This window comes from Trichosurus vulpecula, chromosome 4 (assembly GCF_011100635.1).
Source record: "Trichosurus vulpecula isolate mTriVul1 chromosome 4, mTriVul1.pri, whole genome shotgun sequence".
NCBI classification, from domain to species: Eukaryota; Metazoa; Chordata; class Mammalia; order Diprotodontia; family Phalangeridae; genus Trichosurus; species Trichosurus vulpecula.
In genome coordinates this window covers 424512083-424526324 of record NC_050576.1, presented here as the reverse complement: position 1 = coordinate 424526324, position 14242 = coordinate 424512083, and the positions used below count along the sequence as shown (strand labels likewise).

Here is a 14242-nt window from a genome sequence, read left to right as displayed (position 1 = left end):
AGCTAGGTGGCACAGTGAGTAGACCACCAGCCCTGGAATCAGGAGGACCTGAGTTCAAATTTGACCTCAGATACTTGACACACTTACTAGCTGTGTGACCTTGGGCAAGTCACTTAACCCCAATTGCCCTGCCTTCCCCCCTCCACCCCCCCCCCACCCCCACAAAAGACTAAATAAGAAGACAAGTAGAGTCAGCTAATGAGCTCCGGGAAGAGTGAAAAAGAGAAGAGGTGAAAATGTGGAGAAAATAATTCTTTCCCTGTTAACCTTTTATTATTGACTTGGTAACACTTCTAAACAAAATTTTAAACTAGAAAGCACAATCCCACAAATACGGTCGAATCTCTTCTTCCTTGCTTTTGGATGTTTCAATGAGAACTAGGTACAGAAATCCCAACCAAATGTACCACTTACACATCACGGTCCTTAAAGTGACTACCACCAGCAATCAGATTTCTCAACCATGAATCTCAAGGCGTCAAGCCAATGTGCTTAACTCTTAGTGCTCCTAGTAACTTGTGTAAGGATTTTTGCCGCTATTTAAAGAATGGCAGGTAACCATATCAATGGAGAGTCTGCTCACTACAGTTTTCAATTCTTCAAACCAACGCACCCATCACTGAGTTGTGTGTCCTAAAGCATTGTCTGAATGAACAAACAGCAATAGTGCGCTGGCCTCATCAGTAACAGGACCCAAGATGCAACTATTAATCTGCCAACCACACTCGCCCTGGGGGGAGGGGGGGACCTCATTTCAACCAATGGCAGCTCTGTGTTCACTGCCAAAGAACCAGGAACAATGCCCAAGCTGCTCACACCCTCAAGATTCAGCGCATGGCACCCAATGGAACATGGACGACTGCCCAGATGCAGAGAAAAAGAGTGCAAAATGAGATACAGCACATGAAAAAAGGAACGAATAAGGTAAAATACGTCCCCAAGCCTTCCCTTACATTGGCTAGGAATCAGTGTTCCCAATGAACAGGTCAGTGGAAATCTAGTGGGTCAACAACATTCATTTCCCACCCAGTCTCTCAGCAACTCCCCCCCTTGCTAGGCATCGTTTTTCTTTCCATCACCTCTACCTCCCACCTTTCTTCACCCCACCCTCTTTTCTTAAGGACTCAGGAAGGTCAAAAGCAGCTATCTTCAGGAAAGTGCTTCATCTCTGGGGACATTTACTCTGGAACACAATACTATACAAAAGAGGCTGGGAAAGCCCCCAGTGTGCTACAGCTGAACAGAGTATCCAGGCTCTAGGCCAACTTTTCTGTTGTTTAGCTTTTTTTTTTTTTTTTTAAAGGTACGTAACACATTTTTCTTGTCCATATTTTTTTAACATAAAGGGAATAATTTCATATCTCTACCAAAATACTAAAAAAAAAACCAACCCTTTTAAAAGTTATCCTGAATATTCAGACATTTCTATTTATTATATTTATATCTTACATTACTAATTAAAAATAATGGATAGCAACAACAAAGTCTAATTTTCTGTGTGGTGCAGTGAAAATTGGTGGACTTATGGTTCAAATTGTGGCCTTGCCATTTACTCACTTGATCTGAGGCAAGTACCTCTGGGCCTCAGTTTCCTTGTCTATAAAATGAAGGGTGTGGTGGACTTGATGACTTCTAACTCTAATGACCCTTCTAGTTTGAAATCTATGACCCTAAAAGTCTTTGATAAAAAAGGCAAGAGAGATTATGAGTTTATGAATACAGACACCAGAAATTGATGGCTCTGGGGGAAATGGGTGAAGCTCACATGTTTTCAAGAACATTCCATATGGTAGTAGCTAGACGTTCTCTAGCATAAAATGTTTGGAAGTAACAATCCAATAAAATTTAAGCTACAGCAAACTCAGCAAAATTTAGGTTACAGCTAACATAGGCTGTCCTTACCTTGTTCAAGGTTTGGGTGGGGTGTTTGTGGCTGGAGGTTTCCTATTTTTCTGAATTAGACCCCCCCACCAAATAAAAATGGCTACCACACTCTCTTGGCTCTAGCTTCCAGATAATCTGCTGTGGAAAGCCACAAAGCTACAACTTTATCATAATTTAACATGCCCAGATTAGAATGACCCCATTTCATTGCTACACAGACTGTTAAAGTAAATTATAATCTCTTATTAATTTACCGACCCTTTCATTATTTTTCTTCTTTATTACAGGCTATGAAGGTACAAAGTCTGTTCCCCTTTCTCTAGCACATTTGATTTTAAACTTTATTAGCTCATTAGATTTTCACATAACCCTTAAAAATAAAAGTCACTATGTAATTCTGACTACATAACCACCCCCCCCCCAAAAAAGGGGGAATAAATGGTTATATATGGTTACAAGGTGCGATTCTAGAAGGAAGGAGTAGTGACAATGATGTGTATTTAAAAAGGACCGATTTTTTTTTAAAGCAACAAACATAACATTAAAAGAAGTGTACACTTTATTTTACTCCAGTTTTTAAAGTCATATGATAAAACTTTGGATTTACTTAAGTAGAAGTTATTTACATAAAATAATTCATACTTTCAATGATTAGTTTAAAAAATGGTGAAAGTAAAGATGATTTAAATTTTCGGGTTAAACAAATGTAAGACATAAGTAAAATCCCAGACCTACATAAATGCCATTTTCTTTTCAGCCTTATAATCGAGGGCCACCACAGCCTTGAATAGGAAGAGTTTGAGCAGGCTTAATACCCACTGAGGCCATTTATATCCTGTGCCCTACTGAGATCTGGCACTATTACCTTACTACTGAGAGAAAGAATAAAAAGCATTCAAGCTTTGAGCCAAAAAGAAAGCAGATGAAGGAACACTGCCCAGAGAGAAGAAGGCACCACTTATTTAAAATACCTCCTTGGGTCTTCTATTGGATATATAACTAGCTCCTTTAACCCCAGAGGCACGTTGCTGAGGAACCATGTCACCTCTGTTGGCTACAATATCTCTCCATTTTCTGCCTCTTGGGAAACATTTTTTTTAAACGTCTATGATCTGCCTTTATAAACTAGAAAGACAATGCATTTGCAACAAAGGCTGCACAACACAAAGCTCTTCATGGAGTTTAGAAACTGGAAAATGAAGGAGAAAGAGGTCATATCTAAAATGGTCAAGACATGAAGAAAGCTCTGCTCTCAGCTGTTTACACGGCAGATTATTCTTTCATTCATCTACTCTGGAAAGAAATTTGGAACTATGTTAAGAAAGCAGGTCCAAACCCTTTGCCCTGGAGATTCCATTGTTAGGCAGAGACTGAAAGGAGGTCAAGGAACTCCAAAGACATAAAGAAAGGTTTTGCATACACCAAAACACACAAACACACACACACACACACACACACATATCCCAATGACTATGCAAAGAACAATAAAAAATAACGATGCTTGGGAAGAATGACCAACACTGACCTTGAACCAGACAGAGATACATAAGGGTACCCTAGGGAATTATGGATGTCAAACACTGCATATCCTCCCAGACCTGACTGACTTGCGCTCTTCGTTTTAATGAATTGTCTTTTCCCCTCTGTTTTTTATCCTTTGTTATAAGGGATGCCTCAATGGGCAGGTAAAGGAAAAAGGATATACTTGGAAATGAAGGTGGAGGATAAAGAGAAGATATCAATAAAAATTAAACATTAAAATGAAAGAAGAAGCAATAGCAGACACACTAAGTAAGGTTCAGCGCACTCTCGGGGCAACAGGGATTGTTTCAATCTTTTCAGTGCCAGCACCCAGCACTATGTTTGGCACAGAGTGGGCATTTAATAATTGTTTGATGATTGACAGAATAACATATGGACAGAACTGAAGCATTCCCTTCTTCCTCCAATAGCCAGCTTTGTCTTTTTTATTCTTGATGCCTAAATTTTGGTCACAGCGATCAGTATCATTAAAAAGAATACAGCATTGGGGGCATTTTTTTTTCACTTTAAAATAACTGCATCCTTTAATGGCAATAATACAATTATTGGAGATGAAGGGGCCACAGGAGAGAGGCGCAAACGACATTTCCTGGAAGACACATGTGGGATACAAAAAGGGGAGTTGGGGCAGGTGGGCTGAAGGAGAGCCATGTGACCATAACTGTAAAAATACAGTGCAGTATATACATATTTGCATCATCAACGTCAACTCTGAAATATTATTTACACTTTTATTACAATCTTGGTTAGAGAACGATTTTTCTTTAAAAGCTCTAGCCTGATGGGAAAAACTACGGACGAATTAGAGCTCGGAGAGGTTCTTATCCCATTTCTAGGTTCTCAAGAGATTTCTTTTAAAAAATTATTTCATTTTAGTTTTACAAAAAAAAAATCCCAACAAAAAAACACCGTATCTTGCATATTTTACAAATGCCATGGGACCTGGCCCTTTGGGGGAGGTGGGGAGGGGACAGGAGAGGTGAGTGGCTTGGTGAGTAGAGCACCGGCCCTGGAGTCAGGAGGACCTGAGTTCAAATTTGACCTCAGACACTTGACACACTTACTAGCTGTGTGACCTTGGGCAAGTCAATTAACCTCAATTGCCCTGCCTTCCCCACCCCCCTGCAAAAATTAAATAAATAAAAATAAAATAAAATAAAAAGAATGCAGCATTAACAATACATGTCCATTATGCATTCTGATCTACTCCCCAAGGCCCACTGGTCATCCACAAAAGAAATAAATGAAATTCTTACTCAAAAAAAGACTTAATCACATCCTTTAAGTTAGTGTGGATAAAATGTGATTTTAGTACCCCTGACTCATTAGGATATGAATATATTCCTAAGATTCAAGATAATCACATACTTAGAGAAACAGTTTACATAATTGTCTGTAATGAGCCAAGTATAAAGAAAAAATAGATGCAAATAACAATCAAAGAAAATCTGTGATTAAATTATCTTCCTGAAAGAAAAAGCTCAAACATAATCTTTTATCAGAAAAGTAGCATTCAAAGAAAAGCTCCCGGGTCAAAAGATAGTTTCATTCTGGAGAGATTGGGAAAAGGTAAATGCAAGCAACAGATAAAACAATTCATCCCACCATAGTTACTAGCCAAGCCTGGATACCACAATAACCATTCATCTGTACTCCTGTCCAAGACAACCTGTCACATACTCCATTGCTAGACCTTGAAAGTAGCCGACGTGAGATTCTACAAAGTCCTAAAATGCTGAATCAAAACCATACTAGATGATCAGTTCTGGTGTATTTCTCAGATGGTAGAGCTAGAGAGCAGGCTACGCTGAGCACCGAAAACCAGGCTGTGCTCCATAGGCAATTGCTGAAATTTCACAGTGAATGTTTACACCTGAGAAATAGGCAAATGCTACAAATAGGGGCTGGATTTATAGTTTTGCTGGCTGTCTAGACATTGAGAAAGTGATGGAGAAAATGATAAATCAAATTAAACTTAGAAGCGTGTGTGCAGGACATGTATGGGTATGTTTTTGTTTCCCCTAGAGTCAATTACTAAACATTTACTAGGCTGTCCCTGCCTACAAACTTCCCTGAGATCTGCAAGTGCTACCAATGTATTAAGTTTGTGAAAAGCACATTCAAAGCCCTACAGATGTAGTGGGGTACAATGAAAAGAGAACTGGGGTGGGCATTAGATGCTACTGCACCCTGTTGTTCAGGTTCAATCTGGGAGTGAAATATTATTAATCGCTGAGCCCTAACACAGCAATGATATCCAACATGGCTATTTGCATGTTGTCTCTCAATCAGACTGTAAGCTCCTTGAGAGTAAGGGCTGTCTTTTGAATACCCAAAGCTAAGCACACAGTAAGCGCTTAATAAATGCTTAATGACTGACCTAACAGGGATACAGTGACACTTAGCTTCTAATGGAAGATTAGAAGACGGATTAATTAATTGGTTTTATGCATTGCTTTATTTGAGAGCTGCTTAAACTCTCAAGGTACGTATTATCTGGGCTGCATTTGTCAAAGGGAATCTGTTTATAATGTAAAGGATAACAAGAGACAGACGACAGAACCCTCAACAACGCAGTGATCCACCATGACTTGAGAAGGCTGATTTTGACACTGTGTCCCCACCTCTCTGCAGAGAGGTGGTAGATTACAGGTAAGAAAAAAAATCTACCTTCTCAGACACAGCCTACAGTGGTGAACTGTTCTGCCTAACTATACTTATCTGCTATTCATCCAGTCAACAAATATTTATTTATTAAGCACTTCCCATATGCCAAGCATTGTGCTAAGTACTAGACAGTGACGGATTAAAAAAAATCCAGTCACTAAGACACTTTAAATGAAAAGGATCTCTCTGTTCCTAGAATCTATAAACCTATTTTCTGTAAATTATCAAACCTAAATCAAGCTGGAAGATTATTTCTTCAGCACTAAAGTCTGTGCCTGCCTTTCCAGATATATTTAACAAGCATGAGTCTGGCTCTTTGATTAAACTGTGATTTCATCTAGGTGATCCTTCTGCTGCTGGGCAGATCACAGCCTCTCCACACCTTCTCCTCCTGTTCAATTCTTCTCCATAAACCTCCCAATAAAAGATTTTTTCAAAATGCTGGAGACCTTCCTTTGGTTCTTTTAATAACCTGAGATCATCAGCGTACTAACACTATACATCTGCTGTGGCATATGTTTATCTATCACATGCCTAGCCCAGCTCCCTTTCCACTCATCCTCAATACCTGCTATGCTACTTTTTGAATATGAATGCTTCCTAGCAACATGACTCCATTTAATTACGCCAAATATGTGCCTTTCCACTACTCTCTAGGATATTTTCATATTTGGATCATTTCACCTGAAATATTTCCAAGATCTAGAATAAATGAACCAATGTGTGACTATATACCATCACTAAAGAGATGGGGGCTTTGTCCTGAATGTGTCTTGGATTACTAAAAGCATGGGACACGTACCCAAATGCAATTTAGTCTGATTTCTCTTTACCCAGTTCTGGACAATTCACTGGCTTCCTGCTACACTTTAAAAATCCATGTATTTTTGCTTTTATTTAGTTTCCTCCTGCCCCCAGATCTGTGATTTTATTTCTATAACAATTCCAACAGGCAATTCCTGATGTGGAAACTGCCTACACCAATCTGCAGATACCTGACTCTGTATCTTATACTTTTATAGATTTGCCTAGAACACTAAGAGATTAAATAACTTGCTAAAAATCAAATAAATCAGTATGCATCAGAGGCAGAACCTGATTCCAGGTCTTCCTGATGCCAAAGGCCTACTCACTATCTACTAACTAGGCCACAATGCCTACAGAAGAAATACACGTTGATGGACTACCCTATTGAGTGGCATGTCTGGGCAATGCATTTTTCATCCGCTTTCTTTTTTTTTCCAGTGTGGATTGTTAGACCAATGTCTCATTGCTATGGATTTACTGAGGAGCTAAAGATGAAGGTTACAATATCATTTGCAAACAGGAGCACTGGGAGATCCTCCAAATAGAAATGAGAGATAAGCAAAAAGTTAGCTCTAATCCATCCCTCTTACCTTAAAACCATCCTAGAAGATAACTGACTATTTCTTATTTCACCTCTCCTACTCAATACAATTGTGTCTTAATCTCCATGAGAACTCATAAAGGAAAAAAGATTAATTATTTTGTTTTTGTACAAATCAGATCATTTTTAGTGCATTAAATAAGTTCTCTTTAAAAGAACACCAAGTGTTTCTATAAACTAATCAATTTTTTTCTAATTAGAAAAACCCCCACTCTCCCCAGACAAAAAAAAAAAAAAAAAAAAAAAACAACTACTAATTATTCTTGCATTCACATAGATTTTTGTAAGGGGATGGAATGCCCTAAGAAGGTCTGACTTCTTTGGAGAGCTAAGCGATTTGGTTAGCAAGTGACATTATTATAGTATTTTATTATATTACATAAACCAACCTAATCAGAGGATTTGTATTCAACCTCCCTTAATTACTTTTGCATCTTCTTGTCAAAGATTTAGCTTTGCATGCATGCAGAATAGACACCTACTTACTCTGATGTCATCCACATCATATCCCAACCTAAACTGTTTTCCCAAAATCATAATTAATAAAAAGTCAATCTCACCTCACTGAATTCCTCGGCAACGCTAGCAAACCTAAGTCCCCAAAAAGAACACCAGGCTAACAAGGGTCTTGAAGACGAAACCCTAAAGAATAAGAACTCTACAGCATCCAAAAGACTCTGGAAATCCAGCTGGGCCTCAGGAAGGCTTTTTCCAAAGTGCGGGCATTCATTCATGCTGAGCATCAACAAGGCAGGACACTATTAAGCATATAAAGGACAACAAGTTCTCGTCCTTGTTCAGACAAAGCTTACAGTCCATAAATTACCTTGGCTGATCTTTGCAGCAACCCTACTAATTTAAACTGGGGGCTGAGTGGAAGAGATAAAAACTAGCCATTCCAGGATCCCAGAATTTTCCTGTTCTTTAATATGATCTGATGGAGGCTGCCCTACGGCTCATTAGTATACTCCCAGTGGTCTCCCAGAAGGCAGACAGAGAAATCTAGTCTCCCTACCACAACCCATTTCTCTTACATTCAATTTAATTCAACAAACATTTATAACCTGCTTGCTACACTAAGGGCACTGCCTGTGGCGCTGGTGACACAAATACCAAGAAACAAAAACAAATAAATAAAACAATTCCTGCCCTGAAGGATCTTAAGTCTTATAAATAAACACAGAGTAGAAATAAATTAAATTCAAAAGAGTAAATTCAAGAAGGAAAGAACGTGAATGAGGAGGGGAGAAAGAACCAGTAAAGACTTCCTGTCTGAGATGGCACTGGAATTGTGCTCTGTTTGGGAAGCTCGGGATTCTAAGAGGGCATTTCTAAGCATGGGGCTGAAGCGTGCATGGTGTAAAGATAAGAGGTGGAATGTCAAGTACTGGCAATAACTAACTAGTTCAGTTTGTATGAAAAAGAAAATGTATGAGATGGTCAAATATGAACAGAAATTGGAAAGGCAGGTAGGAACAATATTGTGAAGGCCTTAAAAATTCCAGGCCATGAGCGGGAATACCATACATACTCAGTTGGGTATCTTACCCCACAGGAAAGAAGAGGGAGGAAGATAAAAAAAAAATAAAAGGGGGGGGGATGATGGAGGGGAGGGCAGGTGGGGGTGGAGGTAATCAAAACAAACACTTTGGAAAGGGGACAGGGTCAAGGGAGAAAATTCAATAAAGGGGGATGGGTTGGAAGGAGCAAAATGTAGTTAGCCTTTCACAACATGAGTATTGTGGAAGGGTTATACATAATGATACATGTGTAGGCCTAGGTTGAATTGCTCGAACTTCTTAGGGAGGGTGGGTGGGAAGGGAAGAGGGGAGAGGAATTTGGAACTCAAAGTTTTAAAATCAGATGTTCAAAAACAAAAAAGTTTTTGCATGCAACTAAAAAATAAGATACACAGGCAATGGGGCGTAGAAATTTATCTTGCCCTACAAGAAAGGAAGGGAAAAGGGGATGAGAGGGGAGGGGGATGATAGAGGGGAGGGCTGACTGGGGAACAGGGCAACCAGAATATAAGCCATCTTGGAGTGGGGGGAGGGTAGAAATGGGGAGAAAATTTGTAATTCAAACTATTGTGAAAATCAATACTGAAAACCAAATATGTTAAATAAATAAATTTAAATTAAAAAAAAAATTCCAGGCCATGCTTGTTTGTATCTTATCCTAGAAGCCATAAGGATCTACTGAACATTTTGGGGGGGACGGAAGTGAGAAGACAGGGGAGAGGGAGAACATAGTTAGATCTGTGTTTTAGAGGAGTATCAGTCTGGCAGACATCCAGCAGACCCGTGGTCAGCCTCCTACAGATAATCTACTTAACTACAGGCCTAGTTATCAGGCATCACCTAAATGCTGGGGTTTTGTGAGGGGGATCTCTCTCTCTCTCTCTCTCTCTCTCTCTCTCTCTCTCTCTCTCACACACACACACACACACACACACACACACACACACACACACACACACAAAAAATAGTCCCCTCACAAATTCACCATTCACATTCAACTCCCTAACCAACCAGTCAACTGCTGGAAGTCAGGGAAAAAACAGACTATTGCTTTGCTTAATCCTTTCTCTTTCTCCAGTTCCAATTACACCCACACAGAGAGAACAAGCTATGTAAAAGCCTATAGCAAGTGGGGGATTTTAGTAAGCCAGAGAAAGCCCTCATTGCACTCTGGAAGCTCCCACTGGAAACAACAGTACCAGCATTGTACAACACATTCTTGGGTTTTACTTCACAGTAATTTAGAGTAAGGAAATTCAACCGAGTGCCAGACTTTTGTAAAAAGAGCTTCCATTTAGACAGTTATACCCTTAATAAGTCTTCCCCTGTCCTTACCCGGGTGCTGCTCTTCAGTATTTTACCTCCACAAGAGCTGATGAGTCAGCAGAGGCTATCAAAAGTAGTTCTGTACTCAAGCTAAATGGGAGGGAGAGGATCCTGGGGAGACAGAGAGTCTATTCAGATGGGCCAACTTTGAAAATTCCTCGCACTTTCTTGTTCTCAGGAACCCAAACTACTGGACCACAATAAGGGAAACCTTCATCGGCTTTAAGCAGAAAGGACGAAAAATAATCCACACTCAATGAATGGTACAGGATCACAATCCTGAATGCACACCAAGCCCAAGGACAAATGTCTTAGCATGACTTCACCACCTCTAAAAACAACCTATACAGCCTTTACCTAACACCTTACTGTCGGGGGAAAAAAGGCAAAATCTGTTACTGGACGTGACTGTGTTTCAACCCACCCAAATTTGAAGACATTCACAACCTAGTTCCTTCCCATCTCTAGCCTTCTTATACTTTACTCCTTTCCACATACTCTAAAATCCAGCTGCACTGGCCTACCGGTCTAGTCACAGTTCCTCACACGTGACACTCCAGACCTTCTCATCCGCTGTCTCCCTAGCCTGGAAGACACCCCCTCCTCACCTTCACCTCACAGGGTCCTTAAAGACTCAGCTTAAAGACTATTTCTGCAAGAGGCTTTTTCTGGCTTCCTCTACACAAATCCCCCCTCCACTCCAAAGCCTTTCCTGTGAGATTACCTTTCATGTCAAATGTATATATCTTACATACATTAAGATACATATATACAAATGTATATATCTTATAAGTGCATGTGTATCGTGTATCTCATTTTAAAAATTATTTGCATGTTGTCTCCTCTTATTAGACTGTGAACACACTGATAGCTGGGACCTTGTTTCTGTTTTGTTTTTTTTTTACATCCTTTCTAATTCTAGTACTTGGCATACAGTAAGAACTTACTCACTGACTGGCAATACCACTGAACCACTGGTGGTGCAGGTTGTTTTTGCAGTGAGGATGCTGGACTTGCTCTAGGAAAGCTACTAGGTTTTCTCACCTGCTTTTCCCCACCCCCACCCTGGTGGGCAAAGGCCAGCATTTACAAGATGCCTGCCTGGGGGCAGGAATGAAATCTATGGCTGTGAAACAGAGGAGATCCTAAGTCTGATCTAAAAGTGGATGGAATCTTCCTCACCTCTGACCTCCTGAGAAGCAAGCTCAGTCCTACCTACTGCTTCTCAACAGCTCTAGATCATGACACAGGTTTTCTCCTTGTCCTTGGCTAAATTTTAACCAACAGGGTGAAAGTAGGAATGACAATGGTGAAAACAATAGCTGATGTACACATAAACATGCAAGTATGCATGTATACATGTAAGTATGTATGTATGTATGTATGTATATGGCTGGGGAAGGAGCAGATATTCATAAACAAATGGATGGGTTGGTATTTCCTAGCAAATTTACAAATGATTTGGACTGAAAAAAGGCAGGAAAAACCTAAGTCTAACCAATCCAGAAGAGAAAAAACAAAATGCGAGAAATCACAGAAAAAAGGAGACAATTTAAATAGACCATGGAAATTAAGAACTGAAAAAGGCTGTGGAGAAGAGGCAGTGGAAGCCAGGCCCAGATTAGTTAAATGACCTGCCTGAGCTAATTAGTAGTAGAACTAGGTATTTGGATTTTCAGTCCATTTATCTTTCTTCTCCACAAAAAAAGTGAAATCCATTACAGCAATACAGATTTAACCTTTGACTGCCATATTTTATTCCTATAAACAATGAAACAAGACAGTGAACCACTTTTTAACTTGATAACTCCCCTCTCATTGCAGAAAAATTAATTTGTGCTCCAAGAACCTCCAACTCCAAAAGGAAGAGTGGATTCTTTGGGGGAATTAAGCTGACCTTGTTTCACGACGTGTACTTGAGAAGTTTAAACCTTAGTTGGCTGGGCATATGTTATTTTCTCAAATGATATCTCCCGTTGCCTCTCAAAGACACTGGTCATTTTAAAAGCGTGAGTAGAAGAACATCTTATCTGGTGGGGATTCAAAAGTTTAGCTCAGTATTAGCCAGAGCTTAGGAGTACTGAAAATAAGGAAGCACTTAAAAGTTTAAGGAAAATTATCTCAAGTTCTAAAAAAGAGATTTAAAGAAAAAGCCCTTTAAATCTTTTTTTTTCCTTAGTGCAGTCCTTCACAAACAACCGTTTCCCCTGGTGTCAAAGAACTCTGGGCAGCAAACTTTCTGAGGAAATACCAAAGAGAGGGTGTCATGCAAAACTCATTAGGGAAAGTAAAAATAGATAAGACCTCTTTCTAGGAGAAAACTGCCCAAGGACACCAGAGAAACGAGCATTCTTTTGCAAAGGAACAGTGAAGACTCCACATCACATTTAATCAGAGCATTTGCACTCCATTAACTAAAAACAGAAAACAAGGATTCAAACACTTTAAATATCCAGAGCTCAAAAGAAAAATGCAGACAGTTGCAGATAATGTCAAACATGCAAGAAAGATCAAGGAATGATAAACAAATACCAGCAAAAGCAAATTATGCTAATTTTTTTTAAAGCTCCCCAAACACTCTCTAGCATTTTGTTTGTCCTCCTACCATAATCTTCCCTCAGGACTTCAAATCACTTATTTCCCACTAACACCATACTTAAATAGATCTGTTATCTCATTGAAAACGGTATTCCTACCAGAGATGCAGATGGCAACCATGAGTGCTGGCCCACCCAGGGCAATTTTTATCTATGTCCTACCATATATACACAAGGGGAGCTCACCCAAAGTGCTAGAGGCCTTCCTTGCTTTCTCTCAACGTCTGATTAAGAACATAAAATGAACTCTTTGGACACAGATTTGGCATCTGGGCATATTAGCTTGTCCTCTATCATCTAGTTTGGACTACATTCCCCAACAACCAAATGCAAATATAAAATGAGAATTTTCATTGTCAGTGTGTCTAGTTCAGTGTGTCTCAACTTCATCAGAACCATCCCTCTCCTTTTTAAAAAAAATCAATGGAGTTAAGTGAGTGTAATGATACTGTAAGAAATGGGAGGAGGAGTTTTGTTTCCACAGAACTAAAGGTGTGCTTCCCTGCCCTCCCCCACCCCAGCTTTAACAGAGACCAGGCCTCAAGGTCAGTCAGGTGAGAGGTCAGAGGCTTGTACACATGTGCATGCTTTTTGAGAAGGCAGTCTAGGGAATTAGAGAAGCCAAACACTCCTGAACCAGTACAAGCTTATCTAGGGTCTGCTCTTGGTCAAGAATCCAGGCCTACTGATTTGCATAATTTGCATATGTTAAAGAGGGAAAGTAGGGGAAGTAAAAGAATATAGTTTAATCCTAAACTAAGACAAGGAAAATCTAATTAACTTCACTTTTGCTTCTGTATCCTTATTATCCTATTTATATAAACTGTATAACCTAGGAAAACTACGTAAAAGACAAAGACTGTAAACTAACCATAACTCTAACAGGAGTGGGGGGAATGGCTACCCCTGCTCCTGGCGCTGCATCAGTGTGAGTGTTCCTGTAAGCACTACATCCGCCCTCTCAAGGAGCTTAATAAAATACTCTCCTCTACCTACTCTGGTCCTGAGTTATTTGGGTGAGAATGGGTAAATCACATGGCTCTTCCTAAGGTCAAGTGAAAGGAAGCAATAGGCAGCGGAAGCTCTCTGGACTTACTCCTGGATTTTGCCTTGGTGTTCTGTGATCCCCACTGTGGTGTTAAGAGAGCTACCACTCCGCATTCCCTTGGGGAACCCTGTGGTCTGCACAGCCTTCTTAAGGGGATATCACTTGGGACTTCTGGCCCTGTCTTGGGAGCCTTGTGATCTTACCACTGTCCTAAGGGGCCATCACTTGGGTCCTCCTTAGGGTCTGACCC

At 39.9% G+C, this 14242-nt stretch overlaps 1 protein-coding gene across 13 annotated transcripts in view; it reads right to left on the bottom strand.

Annotated features, from left to right (window-relative positions):
* The window catches only part of MAP4K4 (mitogen-activated protein kinase kinase kinase kinase 4), a 287410-nt gene that overhangs the window by 187131 nt on the left and 86037 nt on the right, over nucleotides 1–14242 (bottom strand). The gene's annotated exons all lie outside the window — the stretch shown is intronic.